This window comes from Syngnathoides biaculeatus, chromosome 23, assembly GCF_019802595.1.
Source record: "Syngnathoides biaculeatus isolate LvHL_M chromosome 23, ASM1980259v1, whole genome shotgun sequence".
Lineage (NCBI taxonomy): Eukaryota > Metazoa > Chordata > Actinopteri > Syngnathiformes > Syngnathidae > Syngnathoides > Syngnathoides biaculeatus.
Genome location: NC_084662.1, coordinates 1,281,282 through 1,299,097, shown reverse-complemented (window position 1 = coordinate 1,299,097; position 17,816 = coordinate 1,281,282). Strand labels below are relative to the sequence as shown.

Genomic DNA, 17,816 nt, shown 5'->3' with positions numbered 1-17,816 from the left:
CTGGAGATTACGGCCTGATGAAGTCAACAGAACCACATCATCTGCAAAAAGCAGAGATGCGATGCTGAGGCCACCAAACCAGACATCCTTTATGCCTCGGCTGCGCCTAGAGATTCTGTCCATAAAAGTTATGAACAAAATCGGTGACAAAGGGCAGCCTAGGCGGAGTCCAACTCTAACCAGAAACAAGTCCGACGTATTGCCAGCAATGCGGACCGAACTCTGACAGCGGTCCTACAGAGACCAAATAGCTCGTATCAGGGGATTCGGTACCCCATAGTCCCGAAGAACCTCCCACGGGACTTCCCGAGGGACACGGTCGAATGCCTTCGCCAAGTCCACAAAACACATGTAGACTGGTTGGGCAAACTCCCATGCACCCTCGAGGATCCTGCCAAGGGTGTAGAGCTGGTCCACTGTTCCACGGCCAGGACGAAAACCACATTGCTCCTCCTGAATCTGAGACTCGACTTCCCGACAGACCCTCCTCTCCAGTACCCCTGAGTAGACCTTACCAGGGAGGCTGAGGAGTGTGATCCGTCTGTAGTTGGAGCCCACACTCTTGAAAAGGGGGACCACCAAACCAGTCTGCCAATCCAGAGGCACTGTCCTCGATGTCCATGTGATGTTGCAGAGGCCTGTTAACCCTAACCAGCCCCACAACATCCAGAGCCTTTCAAAACTCCGGGCGAATCTCATCCAACCCCGGGGCCCTGCCACCAAGAAGCTTTTTAACCACCTTGGTGACCTCAACCCCAGAGATAGAAGAGCCCGCCTCAGAGGACCCAGACTCAGCTTCCTCGTGGAAAGGCGTGTTGGTGGAATTGAGGAGGTCTTCAAAGTATTCTCCCCACCAACTCACAACATCCCGAATTGAGGTCAGCAGCGCCCTGTCTCCACTATACACAGTGTTGACGGTGCACTGCTTCCCCCTCCTGAGACGCTGGACGATGGGCCAGAATTTCGTCGAAGCCATCCTGAAGTCATTCTCCATGGCCTCACCGAACTCCTCCCATGCCCGTTTTTTTGCCGCAGCGACCACCGAAACTGCATTCTGCTTGGCCAGCCGATACCTATCAGCTGCCTCGGGAGTCCCACAGGCCAGAAATGCCCAATAGGACTCCTTCTTCATCTTGACAGCATCCGTCACTGTTGGTGTCCACCAATGTGTTCGTGTGTTGCCGCGACGACAGGCACCGACCACCTGACAGCCACAGCTCCGGTCGGCTGCCTCACCAATGGAGGTGAACATCGTCCACTCAGATTCAATGTCCCCCGCCTCCGGGACGTGAGCAAAGTTCTTTCGGAGGTGACAGTTCCCAACAGACCAATACAATACGTTCGGACTGGCATCTTACCCCGCCATCGGAGCCAACTCACCAACAGGTGGTGATCAGTTGACAGCTCCGCCCCTCTCTTCACTCGAGTGTCCAAGACATGAGGTCGCAAGTCTGATGACACGACCACAAAGTTGATCATCGAATTGCGACCTTGGGTGTCCTGGTGCCAAGTAGACATGTGAACACCCTTATGCCTGAACATTGTGTTTGTTACGGACAATCCGTGATGAGCACTGAAGTCCAATAATGGAACACCAGTCGAATTCTGATTGGGGGGGCCGTTCTTCCCAATCACGCCCTTCCAGGTCTCACTGTCATTGCCCAGATGGGCATTTAAGTCCCCCAGCAGAATGATGGAGTCGCCAGAAGGGGCGCTTCCAGCACTTCCTCTCAGGACTCCAAAAAGAGTGGGTACTCTGCACTGCTGTTTGGTGCATAAGCAGAAACAACAGTCAGGACCCATCCCCCAACCTGCAGACGGAGGGAGGCTACCCTCTCATCCACCGGGGTAAACCCCAACATACACACCCCGAGCTGGGGGGCAATCAGTATACACACACCTGCTCGGCGTCTCTTCCCGTCGGAAACTCCAGAATGGAACAGAGTTCAACCCCTCTCAAGAGGAGTGGTGCTTGAGCCCAAGTGGTGCGTAGAGGCGAGTCTGACTATTTCTAGTCGGAACTTCTCAACCTCACGCACCAACTCGGGCTCCTTCCCTGCCAAACACGTGACATTCCACGTCCCTAGAGCAAGTTTCTGGATTGGATTGCCAAGGTCCCCGCCTTTGGCCACTCCCCAGTTCACATTGCACCCGACCCCTACCACCCCTCTCACAGGTGGTGAGCCCATGGGTGTGGGCCCGGCCACCAGGTGCTCGCCTTCGAGCCCCACCACCAGGCCTTGCACCAGAGGGGGCCCGGTGACCCGTGAAACCAAGATCCAATTTTTGTACTCATCATAGGGGTTTGGAGTCGTACTTTGTCTGGTCCCTCAACTAGGACCTGTTTGCCATGGGTGACCCTACCAGGGGCATGAAGCCCCAGACAACTTTGCTCTTAGGATCATCCAGACACACAAACCCCTCCACCACGATAAGGTGACAGCTCGAGGAGGGGATACATGATCATAATGAAAATATCTGAATACCACAGACAGAAAATACTTTGTTTCCAGGAGAGGTAAGGTATATAACACAAAAGCCCAAAGTACTTGCATGTCAAATTTATTAAATTTTGGCTGCTATTATAAAAACCTGATTGAAAGAAAAAAGATTGCTGAGCCTGTAATTTCTGATAATTTGTTTAAGTACAGCAAACAGAACAATGTTTTAAGTATTTGCTCACAGTTCCTCATGTACAGAAATGTATATTAATTCAAATCCTCTGTATTGCACTATTTACTGGTTCCAATAATGCTCACAGAAACTTCATATTAAAGTGCTGTTTAGAATTATAAAGAGCCATTAGCACTCCCCTCACTCCACGAAAAACTTATTTGTTGTTGTTTTACATTTAGTTTGATCAGAAGCAATACAAATTCTATTTATCCTCACAATGCAAAATCTTATCAATTTCAAGTGTCTTTCAGTGTGACTGGTTATTGGACTTTGGAAGAGCTTATGTCATTGCTGTAAGTATTTTTTGGCAAGGACAATTCCTTTGTCCCTAATCAGTCGAAACTTAATGTCTATAAATGGTTGATGTGTCCACTTATTCTTTCTTTTTCAAATGTAGTTGTGTTTGAAGAAAGATAATTTCAGGAACTGTTTAGTATGTTCAGATTGCTGATATTTTGATGTTGAGTAAAATATTTAGTTGGATTAGCTGATGGACCTGTTATTTATGTCATTGGATGACCCCCATCAATTGATGCAAAGGACCTTTGTAGTATGCTATGATTGACTTATTTATCACTGCAAAGGAACTCCTCAATCATTCGACAGCAAAATCACCAACACGCTCTTCAAATGAATATATTGTGTCTAGGTCTGTCCTGGTAAATGTCTTCTTTGCTTTTTGTGCTCTGTTGTCATTTAGACACACAGAAAGATGGCCCTTTTTGAAGGACATTGCTGCCTTTGCTCCGCTTAATATCATGAACAGACACCGTCTATACCTTCATGGCATCATTGTGATCCCTATCACTATCTGAAAAAACTAAAAAAATTAACTGTTAACCCTCATATATGGGTAATTTTCAAATAGCCTCCTTTGAGCAATAACAGTTGAGACACTTGTAAAGAAAATATATAATGAGCATATTCTTTTTTTTTGTCTGCCATGCTGAAAAACCCACACTTTAAGTCCTATATAAAAAGTTATTGATTTAAAATTGTTGGCATTCAAAAGTGTTTTTATATTTTCACAAATTTACAACATATTCATTTATATCTCAGAAATAACGTTTATTTTTCTCTATGCTATTAGGTGACAGTGAGATGGGACTGTGCAGGCGTGTGCAGCGGGAGGGTGGGAAGGAAAATAAAGCGCAACATTGAACAGGGAAGAGTAGCTTTATTGTTTCTGCCACCCAGCTCAGCCGGGCAACGAGAGAAGAGAGTTAATCCCAAGGATGACAACCTTGGCCGACGTCTCCCATGCGTCTCTTGACCACGGTCAGGTGACTAGCGGAAAGGATAAAAGTCGAATGCACATTGAATGAAAGTAGCTCAAAGTTTCCCAGTCATATGATGATCTTTGGAAAAAAATATTTGTCGATTTTACCCTCAAAATGGAAGGTAAATATATACAGTTAAATGAAAATATTTAAACACAGCTCATATTTTTTTGCTGAGTGCAAGGGCAAGATGCTCTGCCTTTCACAGCTTCAAATTCTCACCTTAGCTCATTACTTGCTAACATTGACCTGGAATTTCCAAAAGGAACTGAATGTTGCAGTCATAAGTTAATCATTTTAATATAGAAAAGAAGATGGTGTTTGAAATAAAAGAAGCATCCAGAGATAAACATTTGCATCGTGTCAACTGGCTTAAAACATTTCAAGAGCCATAAATCCCTACAATGAAGCTTCTATGACGTCGCTGAAGTCTTATGTCATGAAAACAAAAAATGTTAAACAAATGATATCAGAAGCTTCAACTGTCCCGCCACACTAGCAGAGAATATTGGACATGAGCATGGCTACTGATTCACGGTTGCACTCAGACCTCTTCAGTTCAAGTGTTGAGAGTTGTGACATACAAAACAAGACCTGGTTGAATTGGTAGTTTTTGTGAGAAAAAGTGCACAATTACATTTTTTTTTTAATTCTGACCTGTGGTCTTGGTACTGTGTAGGAGCGAATTTTTCTCATCATGTTGGTGTGTGATATTTACAATAAATCAGGCTCAGTGATGGAATGTGTGTGAGGAGGGAATGGTGTTCATGTGTATGCTGTGGCTTTTTTCCACAACACATTAAAAAAAAATGTCTCTTGATCTCTGACTGGTTGGTCACCCCTGCTTTACATGATAAGGATTTTTAGGGACGATCACCGTCAGTGAGTTTCAAAAAGCGATAACTGATCACCAATCCAATCAGAGGCAAGGGGAGAACATGCAAACTCCACACAGGGGAGGTCGGGATTTGAACCCCGGTCCTCAGAAAGGTAAGGGGAACCCTCTACAGCTGTACCACCGAGCATCTACAGGCAACCGATGTAATACTTGTGAAACGTATCGTATTAAAAGTATGTGAACAGCTCAAGCAATCCTTGAATAAAAGTCCTCCCCCGACCACCGTTGACCACCACTTGTAAGGCAGCGCAAGCCATTGTTGTTGTCATTGCCAGGAAAACAGGTGTCTGGTCGCGTTTGAGTTGACAAGATACAGTAAAAGCCAGTGATTGTAAAAGATGGGATGTGGTGGTATCTGAATGCAAGATTTTATTGCAGTAGTCTGATGTGCAATTGCAACTGCAAATGTGCTATTGTGGAAGACCAAATTTGTCTTCTATTCTGATCCCGATATTACATGTTGTCTGTCAAACGTGTTGGCTGTCCCATACCGCGGTCATGTTTTTTAAAATAACTTTATTTGGGGCCAGATATTTACAGGACTACATCAAAAGACACATGACTGTTATAAATAAAATGGTTTTTGGATTCAAATGTACTGTTCATAGGTGGCACGGTGGATAAGATGGAAAGCATTGCCCTCACAGTTCTGAAGTCCCGGGTTCAATCCCGCCTGTGTTGAGTTTGCATTTTCTACCTGTGTCTGCGTGGGTTTTCTCCGGGCTCTCCGGTTTCCTCCCACATCCCAAAAACATGCAACATTAATTGGATACTCTAAATTTCCCTAGATGTGATTGTGAGTGTGGCTGTTTGTCTCAATATGCCCTGTGATTGGCAGGCAACCAGTTCAGGGTGTACCCTGCCTCCTGCTCATTGACAGGATAGGCTTCAGCACTCCCGCAACTCTTGTAAGGATAAGCGGCTCAGAAAATGGATGGATGGATGTACTGTACATGATAGTGATGCATAGTAAATGTCTTGCAGAAATTTCATTGATCGGATCAGCGAATTATGACATGAAAGCTGATCACTAACTACCAAAAGTAACTGTTGTTACTGTTACTGTTGTTGCCAAATTATATTTGCAGAGATAGGCTTCATTTCCAACATTATATTGCAAAGATCCTTTCAGAGGAGACTTTTTTGGCCGCTAACTTATACCTGATCACTGTTGCTACTCTTAAACCATAATACATACAGAGAGTCAGGCAGGGTACTTCCGGTGGCCTTCCAGGCCACCCAAAGTGAGGTGCTTGGCTGAGCAGTTCAAGAGGCTGCCCAGGACGCCAAACACCAGGGTCTTTACCGGGTCATTCTGGCGGACGTCCACAATGTTCAACGCAATGGAAAAGCAGGAACCAGGCAACAAGTACAAGTGGCGGCCACTGGTTGACGGCTGCCGGGACAGAAGCAGGTTGTGGCTGCTGGTTGAGCGCCGCCGGAACAGGAGCCAGAAGTGGTGGCCAATTCTCCAGTGTCACTGGAACAGGAGCAAGAGGTGGTGACAGTTAGTCGAGCACCACCAGAAAGGTAAAAAGAGGTGGTGACCACTGGTCGAGTGCGAAGAGGTCATCAGAGGAGCAAGGGCCGCAGGAACAGAAGCAGGCACAGGGGCTTAACACAGCTGCCGCGGAGTAGGCTGGTCACTGAATTTTCAGACACATCTGTGGTCATGAAGTCCCTTGAACACCTCATGCTGGACCACCTTATTGCAGGTCCCCAGCTGGACCCACTGCAGTTTGCCTACGAAGCTAACAGGTCTGTGGATGATGCACTCAATGTCAGTCTGCACTTCATTCTTAGCCACCATGACAGTGAGGAAACCTATGCGAGGATCCTGTTTGTGGACTACAGCTCTGCATTCAACACCATCATCCCTTAACGCTCTCCCTCAAGCTTCTCCAGCTCAGTGACTCCCCCACCATCTGCCAATGGATCTACAACTTCCTGATGGGCAGGACATACCAGGAGAGGCTCGGGGATACCACCTCATCCACATGCACCATCAGCACTAGGGAACCCCAAGGTTGTGTACTCTCCCCGCTGCTCTTCTCGCTCTACATGAATGACTGCACCTCAAGGCACCTGGCTGTCAAACTCTTGAAGTTTGCAGGTGGCACAACAGTCATCAGGCTCATCAAAGATGCCAACGAGTCTGCGTATCAACAGGAAGTGAAAATGCTGGAGCTTTGGTGTGGCCAACACAACCTGGAGCTGAACAACACTAAAGGATTGTAGAAATGATTGTGGAATTCAGGAGGCATCCCTCACCACAGCTCCCTCTCATGCTGTCCAACTGCCTTGTGTTAACCATTGAGACCTTCAAGTTCTTGGGAATTACAGTCTCACAGGACTAAAGTGGGAGCTGAACATCAATTCCACCCTCTCATAAAGCCCAGCAAAGGTTGTACTTCTTGCACCTTCTGAGGAAGCATGGCCTCCCACAAGCGCTGCTGAGACAGTTCTACGCAGCAGTCATGGAATCATTACTGCGTACCTACGTCACTGCCTTGTTTGAGATTGCCACAAAAAAAAAAAAGCCAAACTCCCACTGCAATGGACACTCAAATCTGCTGAACGGACTGTCAGCACCATGCTACTTACCCTTGAAGACTTGCATGCCACCCGAACTAGGACAAGACCAGACAGGATCCTATCGGATCCTCCACATCGTGGCCATCAGCTCTTCCAGCTCCTTCTGTCAGGAAGGCACTGCCAATCATTGCATATCAAAGCTATCTGACATTCCAACAGCTTCTTCCCTCTTGCAATTAAGTTATTAAATTCTTGAACTGCTAAACTACAATTCTACTCCTGTATACTGCCAGTTTTATGCCTTGAATTGTTGTTGTCACACCCTGCTGGGGCAATCAATATTTATATTATCTACTACAGAGAACCGCACGACTCGTCACTTTAAACTGCAAACACTCCTTAAACCTTGACCCCCTTTGAACAATTGTCATTGCACTGGACTATGAACAATTGTCATTGCAATGGACTATCGCTCTAATGGGCACTCTTAACTGCTCTAAATGCTAGAAAACTCTGCATCTGACTCTGAATTAAATGAGGCAACACCGTTGAATTATAATTTCATAAATAAGTGTTGAACACCAAAAAAGGTGGTGGTATGTGATTCCAGGCACTCTTCTTTACTATATATATAAAAAAAAACCCCACATAACCCTGGATTACCCCGGGAGTCTCAGGTAGTCCTTAGTCGCCGTAATGGCACCTTCAGGTCAGGGGACAAGGCACAGTACAGCGCTAGCAGAGCTGAATTGAAGAGATGCATCAAAAAGGCCAAAGGTGGCCTACAAAAGGAACATTGAGGAGTACTTCACACAAAAATAACTCCAAAACAATTACAACACATCGCATACAACAACAAGAATAACCAGATGTGTACCAACACAGACACCTTGCCGGCAGAGGATCTAAACCACTTTGAGACAGAGATAAGATTCAGTCTCACCACATCCACCTTCTGTCAGCAGCACACTGATCCTTCAGGAATACAAAGTGAGACATGTGCTCAGGACTGTAAACACCAGGAAGGCTGCCGGCCCCGATGGAGTGCCTGGGAAGATACTGAAAGCCTATGCTGATCAGCTGACCAGTGTTTTCACAAAAGTCATCAACAATACAATACATCAACTAAACTACATATAAAAATATACGGTGTTGGGCACGTTACTTCGGAAAAGTAATAGTTCTAAGTAATTACTTATAGCTACTTACTTACAGATTCTCGATTGGATTCAGGTCTCGACTTTGACTTGGCCATTCTAACACCTGCATTTATTTATGAACCATTCCATTGTAGATTTGGCTATATGTTTTGGATCATTGTCCTGTTGGAAGATATATCTTCATCCCAGTCTCAGGTCTTTTGTAGACTCCAACAGGTTTTCTTCCAGAATGGTCCTGTATTTGGCTCCATTCATCTTCCAATCAATTTTAACCATCTTCCCTGTCCCTGCTGAAGAAAAGCAGGCCCAAACCACGGGACTGCCACCAGCATGGTTGTCCATGGGGATGGTGTGTTCAGGGTGATGAGCTGTGTTGCTTTTACGCCAAACATATCGTTTTGCATTGTGGCCAAAAAGTTCGATTTGAGTTTCATCTAACCAGAGCACCTTCTTCCAGAAGTTTGGTGTGTTTCCCAGGTGGCTTGTGGCAAACTTTGAATGAGACATTTTATGGACATCCTTGAGAAATGGCTTTCTTGCCACTCTTCCATAAAGGCCAAATTTGCGCAGTGTACGACTCATTGTTGTCCTATGGACAGACTCTTCCACCTCAGTTGTAGATCTCTGCATTTCATCCACTGATCACAGGCCTCTTGGTTGCATCTCTGATCAGTCTTGTCCTTGTTCGAGGTGAACGTTTAGAGGGATCGCCGGGTCTTGGTAGATTTGCAGTAATGTAATCTGCAATGCAGATTTGCATTTGATACTCCTTCCATTTCTATATGATTGCTTGCCCAGTGCTCCTTGAGATATTTTAAGCTTGGGAAATCTTTTTGTATTCAAATCTGGCATTAAACCTCTCCACAACTGTATTTCGGACCTGCCAGGTGTGTTCCTTGGTCTTCATGATGCTCTCTGCACTTTAAACAGAACCTTGAGACTATCACAGAGCAGGTGCATTGATACGTTAACTTGTTTGCACACAGGTGGATTCTATTTATCATCATCAGTCAACATTGGATCATTCAGAGATCCTCAGTGAACTTCTGGAGTAAGTTTGCTGCACTGAAAGTAAAGGGGCCGAATAATATACCATGCCCCACTTTTCATTTTTTTTTTTAAAAGTATAAAATATCCAATACATTTCGTTCCAGTTCACGATTGTCTCCCACTTGTTGATTCTTGACAAAAAATTTAATTATTGTTTGAAGCCTAAACAGTGGCGAACCACAGTGGCACATCTGTTCTGCTCTTGCGTCTGTGGTTTTTTTTTCCAGGACTTACAGTGAAGAAAATCAGTGTTTGAACACCCTGGAATATTGCAAGTTCACCCACTTAATAATCTAAAAAGAAAAATCCAGAAATCAAAATGTATGACTTTTTTAACAATTTACTTGTGTGATACAGCTGCAAATAAGTTTTTGAAGACCCGTGTATCAGCTAGAATTCTGACCCTCAAAGACCTGTTAGTCCACCTTTAAAAGTGCACCTCCACTCTATGTATTATCCTGAATCAGATGCACCTGTGTGAGGTTGTTGGCTGCGTAAAGACACCTGTCCACCTCATACAATCAGTAAGACTAAAACTTGTAACATTGCCAAGACTAAAGAGCTCTCCAAAGACACCAGAGACAAAATTGTACAACTCCACACGACTGGAAAGGGGTATGGAGAAATTGCCAAGCAACTTGGTGAAAAAAAACTCATTGTTGGAGCAATCATTAGAAAATGGAAGAAGCTCAACATGATGGTCAATCTCAATTGGAGTGGAGCCCCATGCAAGATATCACCTCGTGGGGTCTCAGTGATCCTTAGAAAGGTGAGGAATCAGCCCAGGACTACACGACAAGACTTGGTCAATGACATGAAAAGAGCTGGACCGTTTCCAAGATGACTGTTGGTCATACACTAAGACGTCATGGTTTGAAATCATGCATGCCACGGAAGGTTCCCCTGCTTAAAGTAAATGTAAAGGCCTGTCTTAAGTTTTCCAATGACCATTTGGATGATACGGAGGAGTCGTGGGAGAAGGTTTTATTGTCAGATGAGACCAAAATTGAACCTTTTTGTCATAAGTCCACTAACTGTGTTTGGAGGAAGACAAATGATGAGTTCCATCCCAAGAAAACCATTCCCATTGTGAAGCATGCGGGAGGTAGCATCATGCTTTGGCGGTGTTTTTTTATGCACATGGGACAGGACGACTGCACTGCATAAAAGCGATGATGACCGTGGGCATGTATTGTGAGATTTTGGGGAACAACCTCTGGGTCTTTCAACATGACAATGACCCAAAGCACACAGCCAGGAAAACCAAGGAGTGGCTCCGTAAGAAGCACATCGAAGGTTCTGGTGTGGCCTAGCCAGTCTCCAGACCTACACCCAATATAAATTATTTGGAGGTAGCTAAAACTTTGTGTTTCTCAGCAACATGCCAGAAACCTGTCTGATCTAGAGAAGATCTATGTGGAGGAGTGGGCCAAAATCAACTACAGGAAAGATTTGACCTCTGTAATTGCAAACAAAGGCTACTGTACCAAATTTTAACATCGGTTTTCTCAGGTGTTCAAATACTTATTTGCAGATGTAGCACACAAATAAATCGTTAAAAAGTCATTCATTGTGATTTCTGGATTTTTCTTTTTAGATTATCTCTCTCACAGTGGACATGTACCGATGAGGAAAATTTCAGACCCCTCCATAATTTCTAAGTGGGAGAACTTGCAATATAGCGGGGTGTTCAAACACTTATTTTCTTCACTGTACTATACATACAGCTTTGAGGAAATTCTGGTCTACTATCCACCATCTCAGGTGCGGGAAGCAGTGCACCGTCAATCCTGTGTATAGTGAGAATTGGGTGCTTCTGATGTCGACTTGGGACGTTGAGTGTCGGTGGGGAGAATACTTTGAACACCTCCTCAATTCCACCGACAAGCCTTCCCATGAGGAAGCAGAGTCTGGGATCTCTGAGGCAGACTCTTCTATTTCTGGACTTGAGGTCACCGGAGTGGTTAAAAAGCTCCTCAGTGGCAAGTCCCCGGGAGTAGATGAGATTCGCCTTGAGTTCGTAAAGGCTCTGGATGTTGTGAAGCTGTTTGACATGGCTCTGCAACATCGCATGGAGATCAGGAACAGTGCCTCTAGATTGGTGGACTGGGGTGGCGGAGGGTTTGATCCAACTACAATGGACTCAGACTCCTCAAACTCTCAGGTATTCAGTGGTGCTGGAGAGGAGAGTCTGTCGGGAAGTCGAATCCCAAATTCAGGAGAAGCAGTGTGGTTTTCATCCTGGCCATGGAAGAATGGACTAGTTCTACCTCTGTTTTGCGGATTTGGAAAAGCTACTTGACCGTGCCCCTCGGAGAGGCCTGTGGGGGACATTGGGGGTATCTGCTACTGAACCGTCTGTTATAGGTTGGTTGGGCCCCGTGCGACCTATGTCAGAGTTTGGTCTGGATTATTGGGAGTAAGTCGGTCTCATTTCTGGTTAGGGTTGGACTGGGCCAAGTCTTTTTCAATGATTCTGTTCATAACTTTTACGGACAGAATTTCTCGGTGCAGTTGATGCTTAGATGAGTATCTTGAAGTCTTGTTCACAAGTGAGGGAAGAATGGAACTACAGCTCAACAGGCGGATTGGTGCAACATCTGCAGTGATGCAACCTTGTGTCTCAGTCCGTAGTGGTAAAGAGCTAAGTTGAAAGGCAAAGCTCTCAATTTACCCTCAGATATGGTGACAAGCTGTGAGTCATGACTGAAAGAACAAGATCCCGGATACAAGCGGCTGAAATTAGTTTCCTCCGAAGAGTGTTGGGGCTGTCCCTTTGAGATAGGGTGAGAATCTTGGTCATCCGGGAGGGGCTCAGTGTTGGCTGGGGCATCTGAATCGAATGCCTCCCAGACCACTCCCGGGTAAGGTGTTCTGGGCGTTTCTCACCGGAAGGCGACACCGTGGACAACCCTGGACATACCGGAGAGACTAGGTTTCTTGGCTGGCCTGGGAATGCCTCAGGATCCCCATGGAAGAGCTGGAAGAGATAGCTGGGGAAAGTCTGGGCGTACCTGTAAATAAAAAAAAAGAAAGAAAATATCCATCCATCCATCCATCCATTTTATTAGCCGCTTGTCCTCACAAGGGTCATTGGAGTTGTGGAGCCTATCCCGGCTGTCAACAGGCAGGAGGCTGGGTAAACCCTGAACTGGTTGCTAGCAAATCACAGGGCACATCGAGACAAACAGCCGCACTCACATTCACATCTTGGGACAATTTAGAGTGTCCAATTAATGTTGCATGCATGTTTTTGGGATATAGGAGGAAACCGGCGTGCCCGGAGAAAACCCACGCAAGCACAGGGAGAACATGGAACATAGGGCGGCCCGGGATTGAACCCAGGTCCTCAGAACTGTGAGGCCAACATTTTTCCAGCTGCCCCACCATATCCAGGCAGGGGTTTGGCTGAGGCGGGTGGCAGGCTGACAGAAAGACCACAGAAGAGAGCCAAAACCACCCCAAAAAGTAAAAACCCAAGAGAAAAGAAAGAATTGGCATTTACATACGTCGAGAACTTATCCAAAAAAGGAGGATGGGCAAAAAAGGGTGGAGGGAAACCACACCCATCAGGCTGGCTCAAACAAACAATTTTGAACTTTTGCAAATTAAAAATCATAAAATCACATTCCCAGCGTTGGTTCTCTAAAGTGAAGAATAATTGTGTCACTCTGGCCGTGGCAGATCACTTGCTTACGGTTCAAGATCACATTAGCCACTGATTTAAGTCAAAACTAAACCCCAATTCTCAAAATTTGCTCTTCATAAAACACACTGACACAGAGATCAAGGCACATATTGAGAATATTCTGCAGTGTTCATGAAATAAAAGAGATCATGCCAAGTTTGCAGTTGCTCTCAATGCCAGTGGGGGTACCTTGCCTCCATGTTGCAGGAATCAAGATTTGACCAGGCAATCCAGTTTCCTCCCACATCCCAAAAACATGCATACATTTGAGATTCTAAATTGCCCTTAGGTGTGATTGTGAGTCTGTTTCAGTATGCCCTCAGATTGGCTGGAAACCAGTTTAAGGTGTACCCTGCCTCCCGCCCGATGATAGCTGGGATAGGCTCCAGCACTCCTGCGACCCTTGTGAGGATAAGCAGCTCAGAAAATGGATGGACCAAGCTTCTCAGCTTATCTCTATGTAAGCACCTGGACACCCTGTGGAGGAAACTCATTTCGGCCGCTTGTATCCGCGATCTTGTTCTTTTGGTTATGACCCACAGCTCGTGATGGGTTGCTTGGGTAGGAACGTAGATTGACCAGTAAAGTGAGATCTCCATATTTTGGTTTGTATCCTTCTTCACTACAGCGGACTGATATAAAGGCCACATCAATGCAGACGCTGCACCAATCCACTTGTCAATCTCTCACTCCATTCTTCCCTCACTTCTGACCAAAAACTCAAGACACTTGAACTCTTCGACTGAGGGCAGGATCTCATCCCTGACCTGCGGAGGGCATGCCATCCTTTTCTGACTGAGCACCATGGGCTCAGATTTGGAGGTGTTGATATTCATTTCGGCCATTTCACAATTGGCTGTGAACTGCTCCAGTGAGAGTTAGAGAGCATGGCTTGATAAACCACATCATCTGCAAAAAGCAGAGATGGAATACTGAGGCAACCAAGCCGAAACCACTCTGTACCTCCGCTGCGCTGAGAAATTCTGTCCATAAGTGACAAAGGGCAGTCTTGGCAGAGTCCAACTCTCACCAGAGTCCGAATGACTGCCAGCAATGTGGATCAAATTCTGACACTGGTCTTATAAGGACCAAACTTCTCGTGTCATCGGGTTCGGTACTCCATATACCCAAAGCACCCCCACAGGACTCCCTGAGGTACACGGTCGAACACCTTCTCTAAGTCCACAAAATACATGTTGACTGGCTGGGCGACCTCCCATGCACACTCGAGGACCTTGTTGAGGGTATAGACACTGCTGTACACTGCTCCTCCTGAATCTGAGATTAGACTTGCCAATGGACCCTCCTCTCCAGTACCCCTGAATAGACCTTACCAAGGATGTTGAGGAGTGTGAGCCCACTGTAGTTGCATCACACTCTTCGGTTCATCTTCATGAAAAGCAGAACCACCATTCCAGAGGAACTGTCCCCGATGTCCATGTTATGTTGCAAAGGCGTGTCATCCAGGAGTGCCCAAAACATCCAGATCCTTTAGGAACTTTGGGCATATCTGTCCACTCCCGGGGACTTTCCACGAAAGCGCTATTTAACTACTTTGGTGACCTCAACCCCAGAGATAGGAGAGCCTGCCTCAGAGAACCCAGAATATGCGTCCTCATGGAAAAGCGTATCGGTGGAATTGAGATTTTTGAAATATTCTCACCACTGACCCACAACATTTCAAGACGAGGTCAGCAGCACCCTATCTTCACTATACACATTGCTGACGGTGAACTGCTTCCCTCTCCTGAAACGCCAGATGGTGGACCCAAATTTACACAGAGCCATCCGAAAGTCTTTTCCATGGCCTCACCAAGCTTCTCCCATGCCTGAGGTTTTGCTTCAATGACAATCAAGGTTGCATTCGGCTTGGCCAATCGGCACCCATCAGCTGCCTCAGGAGTCCCACAGGCCAAAAATGCCCGATGGGGCTCATTTTTCAGCTTGACGGCGTCCCTCACCATTGGTACCCACCAACAGGATCAGGGATTGATGCCACGACAGGCACCGACCACGTTATGGCCACAACTCTGGTCGCCTCCCTTAGTATTTATTGGAGGTGCTAAACATGGTCCACTCGGACTCGATGTCCCTTGCCCCCCCTGGAACATTAGCAAAGTTCTGTTGTAGGTGGGAGTTGAAACTCCTCCTGATAGAGGCTGCCAGATATTCCTAGTAGACTATCAGAATATGTCTGGGCCTGCCATGTCGGACCAGCATCTTCCTCCATCATCGAAGCGAACTCACCACCAGGTGGTGATCAGTTGACAGTTCCGCCCTTCTCTTCAACAGAGTGTCCAAGACATACTCACATGACCATGGAATTCCCCCAACAGTACAATGGGATCCCCAGCGGATGCGCGCTCTACTACCCCTTCTAAGGACTCCAAAAAGGGTGGGTACTCTGAACTGCCTCTTGGTGCATAGGCACAAATGACAGTCAGGACTCTTCTCATCCCAAGGTGGAAGGAGTCTACCCTCTTGTCCATTGGGGTGAACCCCAGCATATAGGCTCTGAGCCAGGGGTCAAGAAGTGTACCCACACCTGCTCAACACCTCTCACTGTGGGTTAGACTACAGAGGAAGAGATTCCAACCCCTCTCAAGACCACAAGAGGTGTGTGGAAATGATGCTGACTTTTCATAACTTCTTTAGCTCACATACCAGCTCAGGCTCCTTCCCTGCCAGTGAGGTGGTGTTCCATGTCCCTAGTGCCAGCTTCTTTTTCTAGGGATTGGCTCACCGAGGTCTTTGCCTTTGGCCACTGCCCACCTCTCATTGCACTTGACCCCTATGGCCCCGCTCACAAGTGGTGAACCCATGGGAAAGGGGACCCATTTTACTCTTTCAGGCTGTGTCTGGAGGCTCCATGGGTGCAGGCCCGGCCACCAGGTGCTCGTTTTCAAGCGAGCTCCAGGCCTGGATCCAGAGGCACGTTAAACCTTCTCTGAAGCGGTGGTGCTGATGCGACTTTCGTATGAGAGGATAGTATTGGTCAACAAAAGATGTGCAGTGAGGCTAATACAGTGGGGGCACGGTGGATCCGGTGGAAATCTTAGGCCTCACAGTTCTGTGGTCCCGGATTCAATCCTGGGCCTGTCCTTGTGGAGTTTGCATGTTCTCCCCATGCCTGTGTTGGTTTTCTCCGGCCGGTCCGGTTTCCTCCCACATCCCAAAAACATGTAACACACTAAAATACCCCTAGGTGTGATTGTGAGTGTGGCTGTTTGTCTCCATGTGCCCTGCGATTAGCTGGCAATCAGTTCAGGGTGTACCCGCCTCCTGCCCGTTGACAGCTGGGATAGGCTCCAGCACTCCCCATGACCCTTGTGAAGATAAGCGGCTCAGATAATGGATGGATAGATGGATATAATAATAATTGCAGGCATGAGGATTTCGGCAAGTATGGTAACCGATCTTTCGGTTCCGTTGATTTTTGTCCTGGGAATCGGTTTTTACATGTACTTCAGAATAAAGCCATAGCAGGCATGAGCATTTTGTCTTTTACGCTTAGCAACCGACATGTTTGACTTGCATTTGAGTGACCCGGATATGAATAACTCGACCTTGCGCATGCGTAGCGCAGAAGCGGAAACCGGTGCTGTTTGTAAACCACACCGACAAAGCTGGTCGTTTTAATCATTAAAAATAAAGGGGTTCATGTAGGTTCGTTTTATACAGATTGTTGTATTTCGTTGAGAACTTGTTTTACATTCCACACATGGGCGAATTTTATTAAAAGTAAGCCCTGAGATCTGGGAAACGGAGTTTCGGTTCCGTGTTTTCTCAGGCTGGGTAACGACACGGTAACGGAACGATCGTTTCCGTGAAATGCTCATGCCTGTAATTGGCCCGGCAGAATGTTACACAAATTTGAGACAAAAAAATGACAGTATGTTGTAGTTTAATTATAATTTAGCTGTTTAAGAAGTTGATTGCAAAAGGGAAGAAGCTGTTGGAATTCCTGGTTGTTTTTGGTTTGCATTGTTCCGTAATGCCTACCCGAGGGAAGTAGCTGGAAAAGCTGTTGACTGGGATGTGAATGGTCCGTGAGGATTTTGACTGGTCTTGTCTTAGTTCGGATGTCATGTAAGTCCTCAAGGGGAATAGGGTGGTGCCAACAATCCTTTCAGTCAACGTTTTTCCTTTTTGGCAGCTCCAAACTACACTGTCATGGAGCTCCACAGTACTGATTTGATGACCGCTGTCTTGAACTTTCTCAGATGCTCTCGCGGAAGGCCACACTTCTCTAGAGGTCCCAGGAAGCACATCCTTTGCTGGGCTTTTTTGAGGATGGAGTTGATGTTTGTCTCCCACTTCAAGTCCTGTGAGACGGTAATTACCTGGACCTTGAGGGTCATGACGGTTGACACAAGACAGTTGGACAGCATGAGGGGCAGCTGTGGTGAAGGTTGCCTCCTGAAGTCTATAATCATCTCTACAATCTTAAGTGTGTTCAGCTCCAGGTTGTGTCGGCCACACCAAAGCTCTCTGTCAATACACAGACTTGTTTTTGATGAGCCCGATTA

At 46.3% G+C, this 17,816-nt stretch overlaps 1 protein-coding gene across 8 annotated transcripts in view; it reads left to right on the top strand.

Annotated features, from left to right (window-relative positions):
• epha7 (eph receptor A7) overlaps positions 1-17,816 on the top strand; it is a 217,983-nt gene that overhangs the window by 47,721 nt on the left and 152,446 nt on the right. The window lies entirely within an intron of this gene.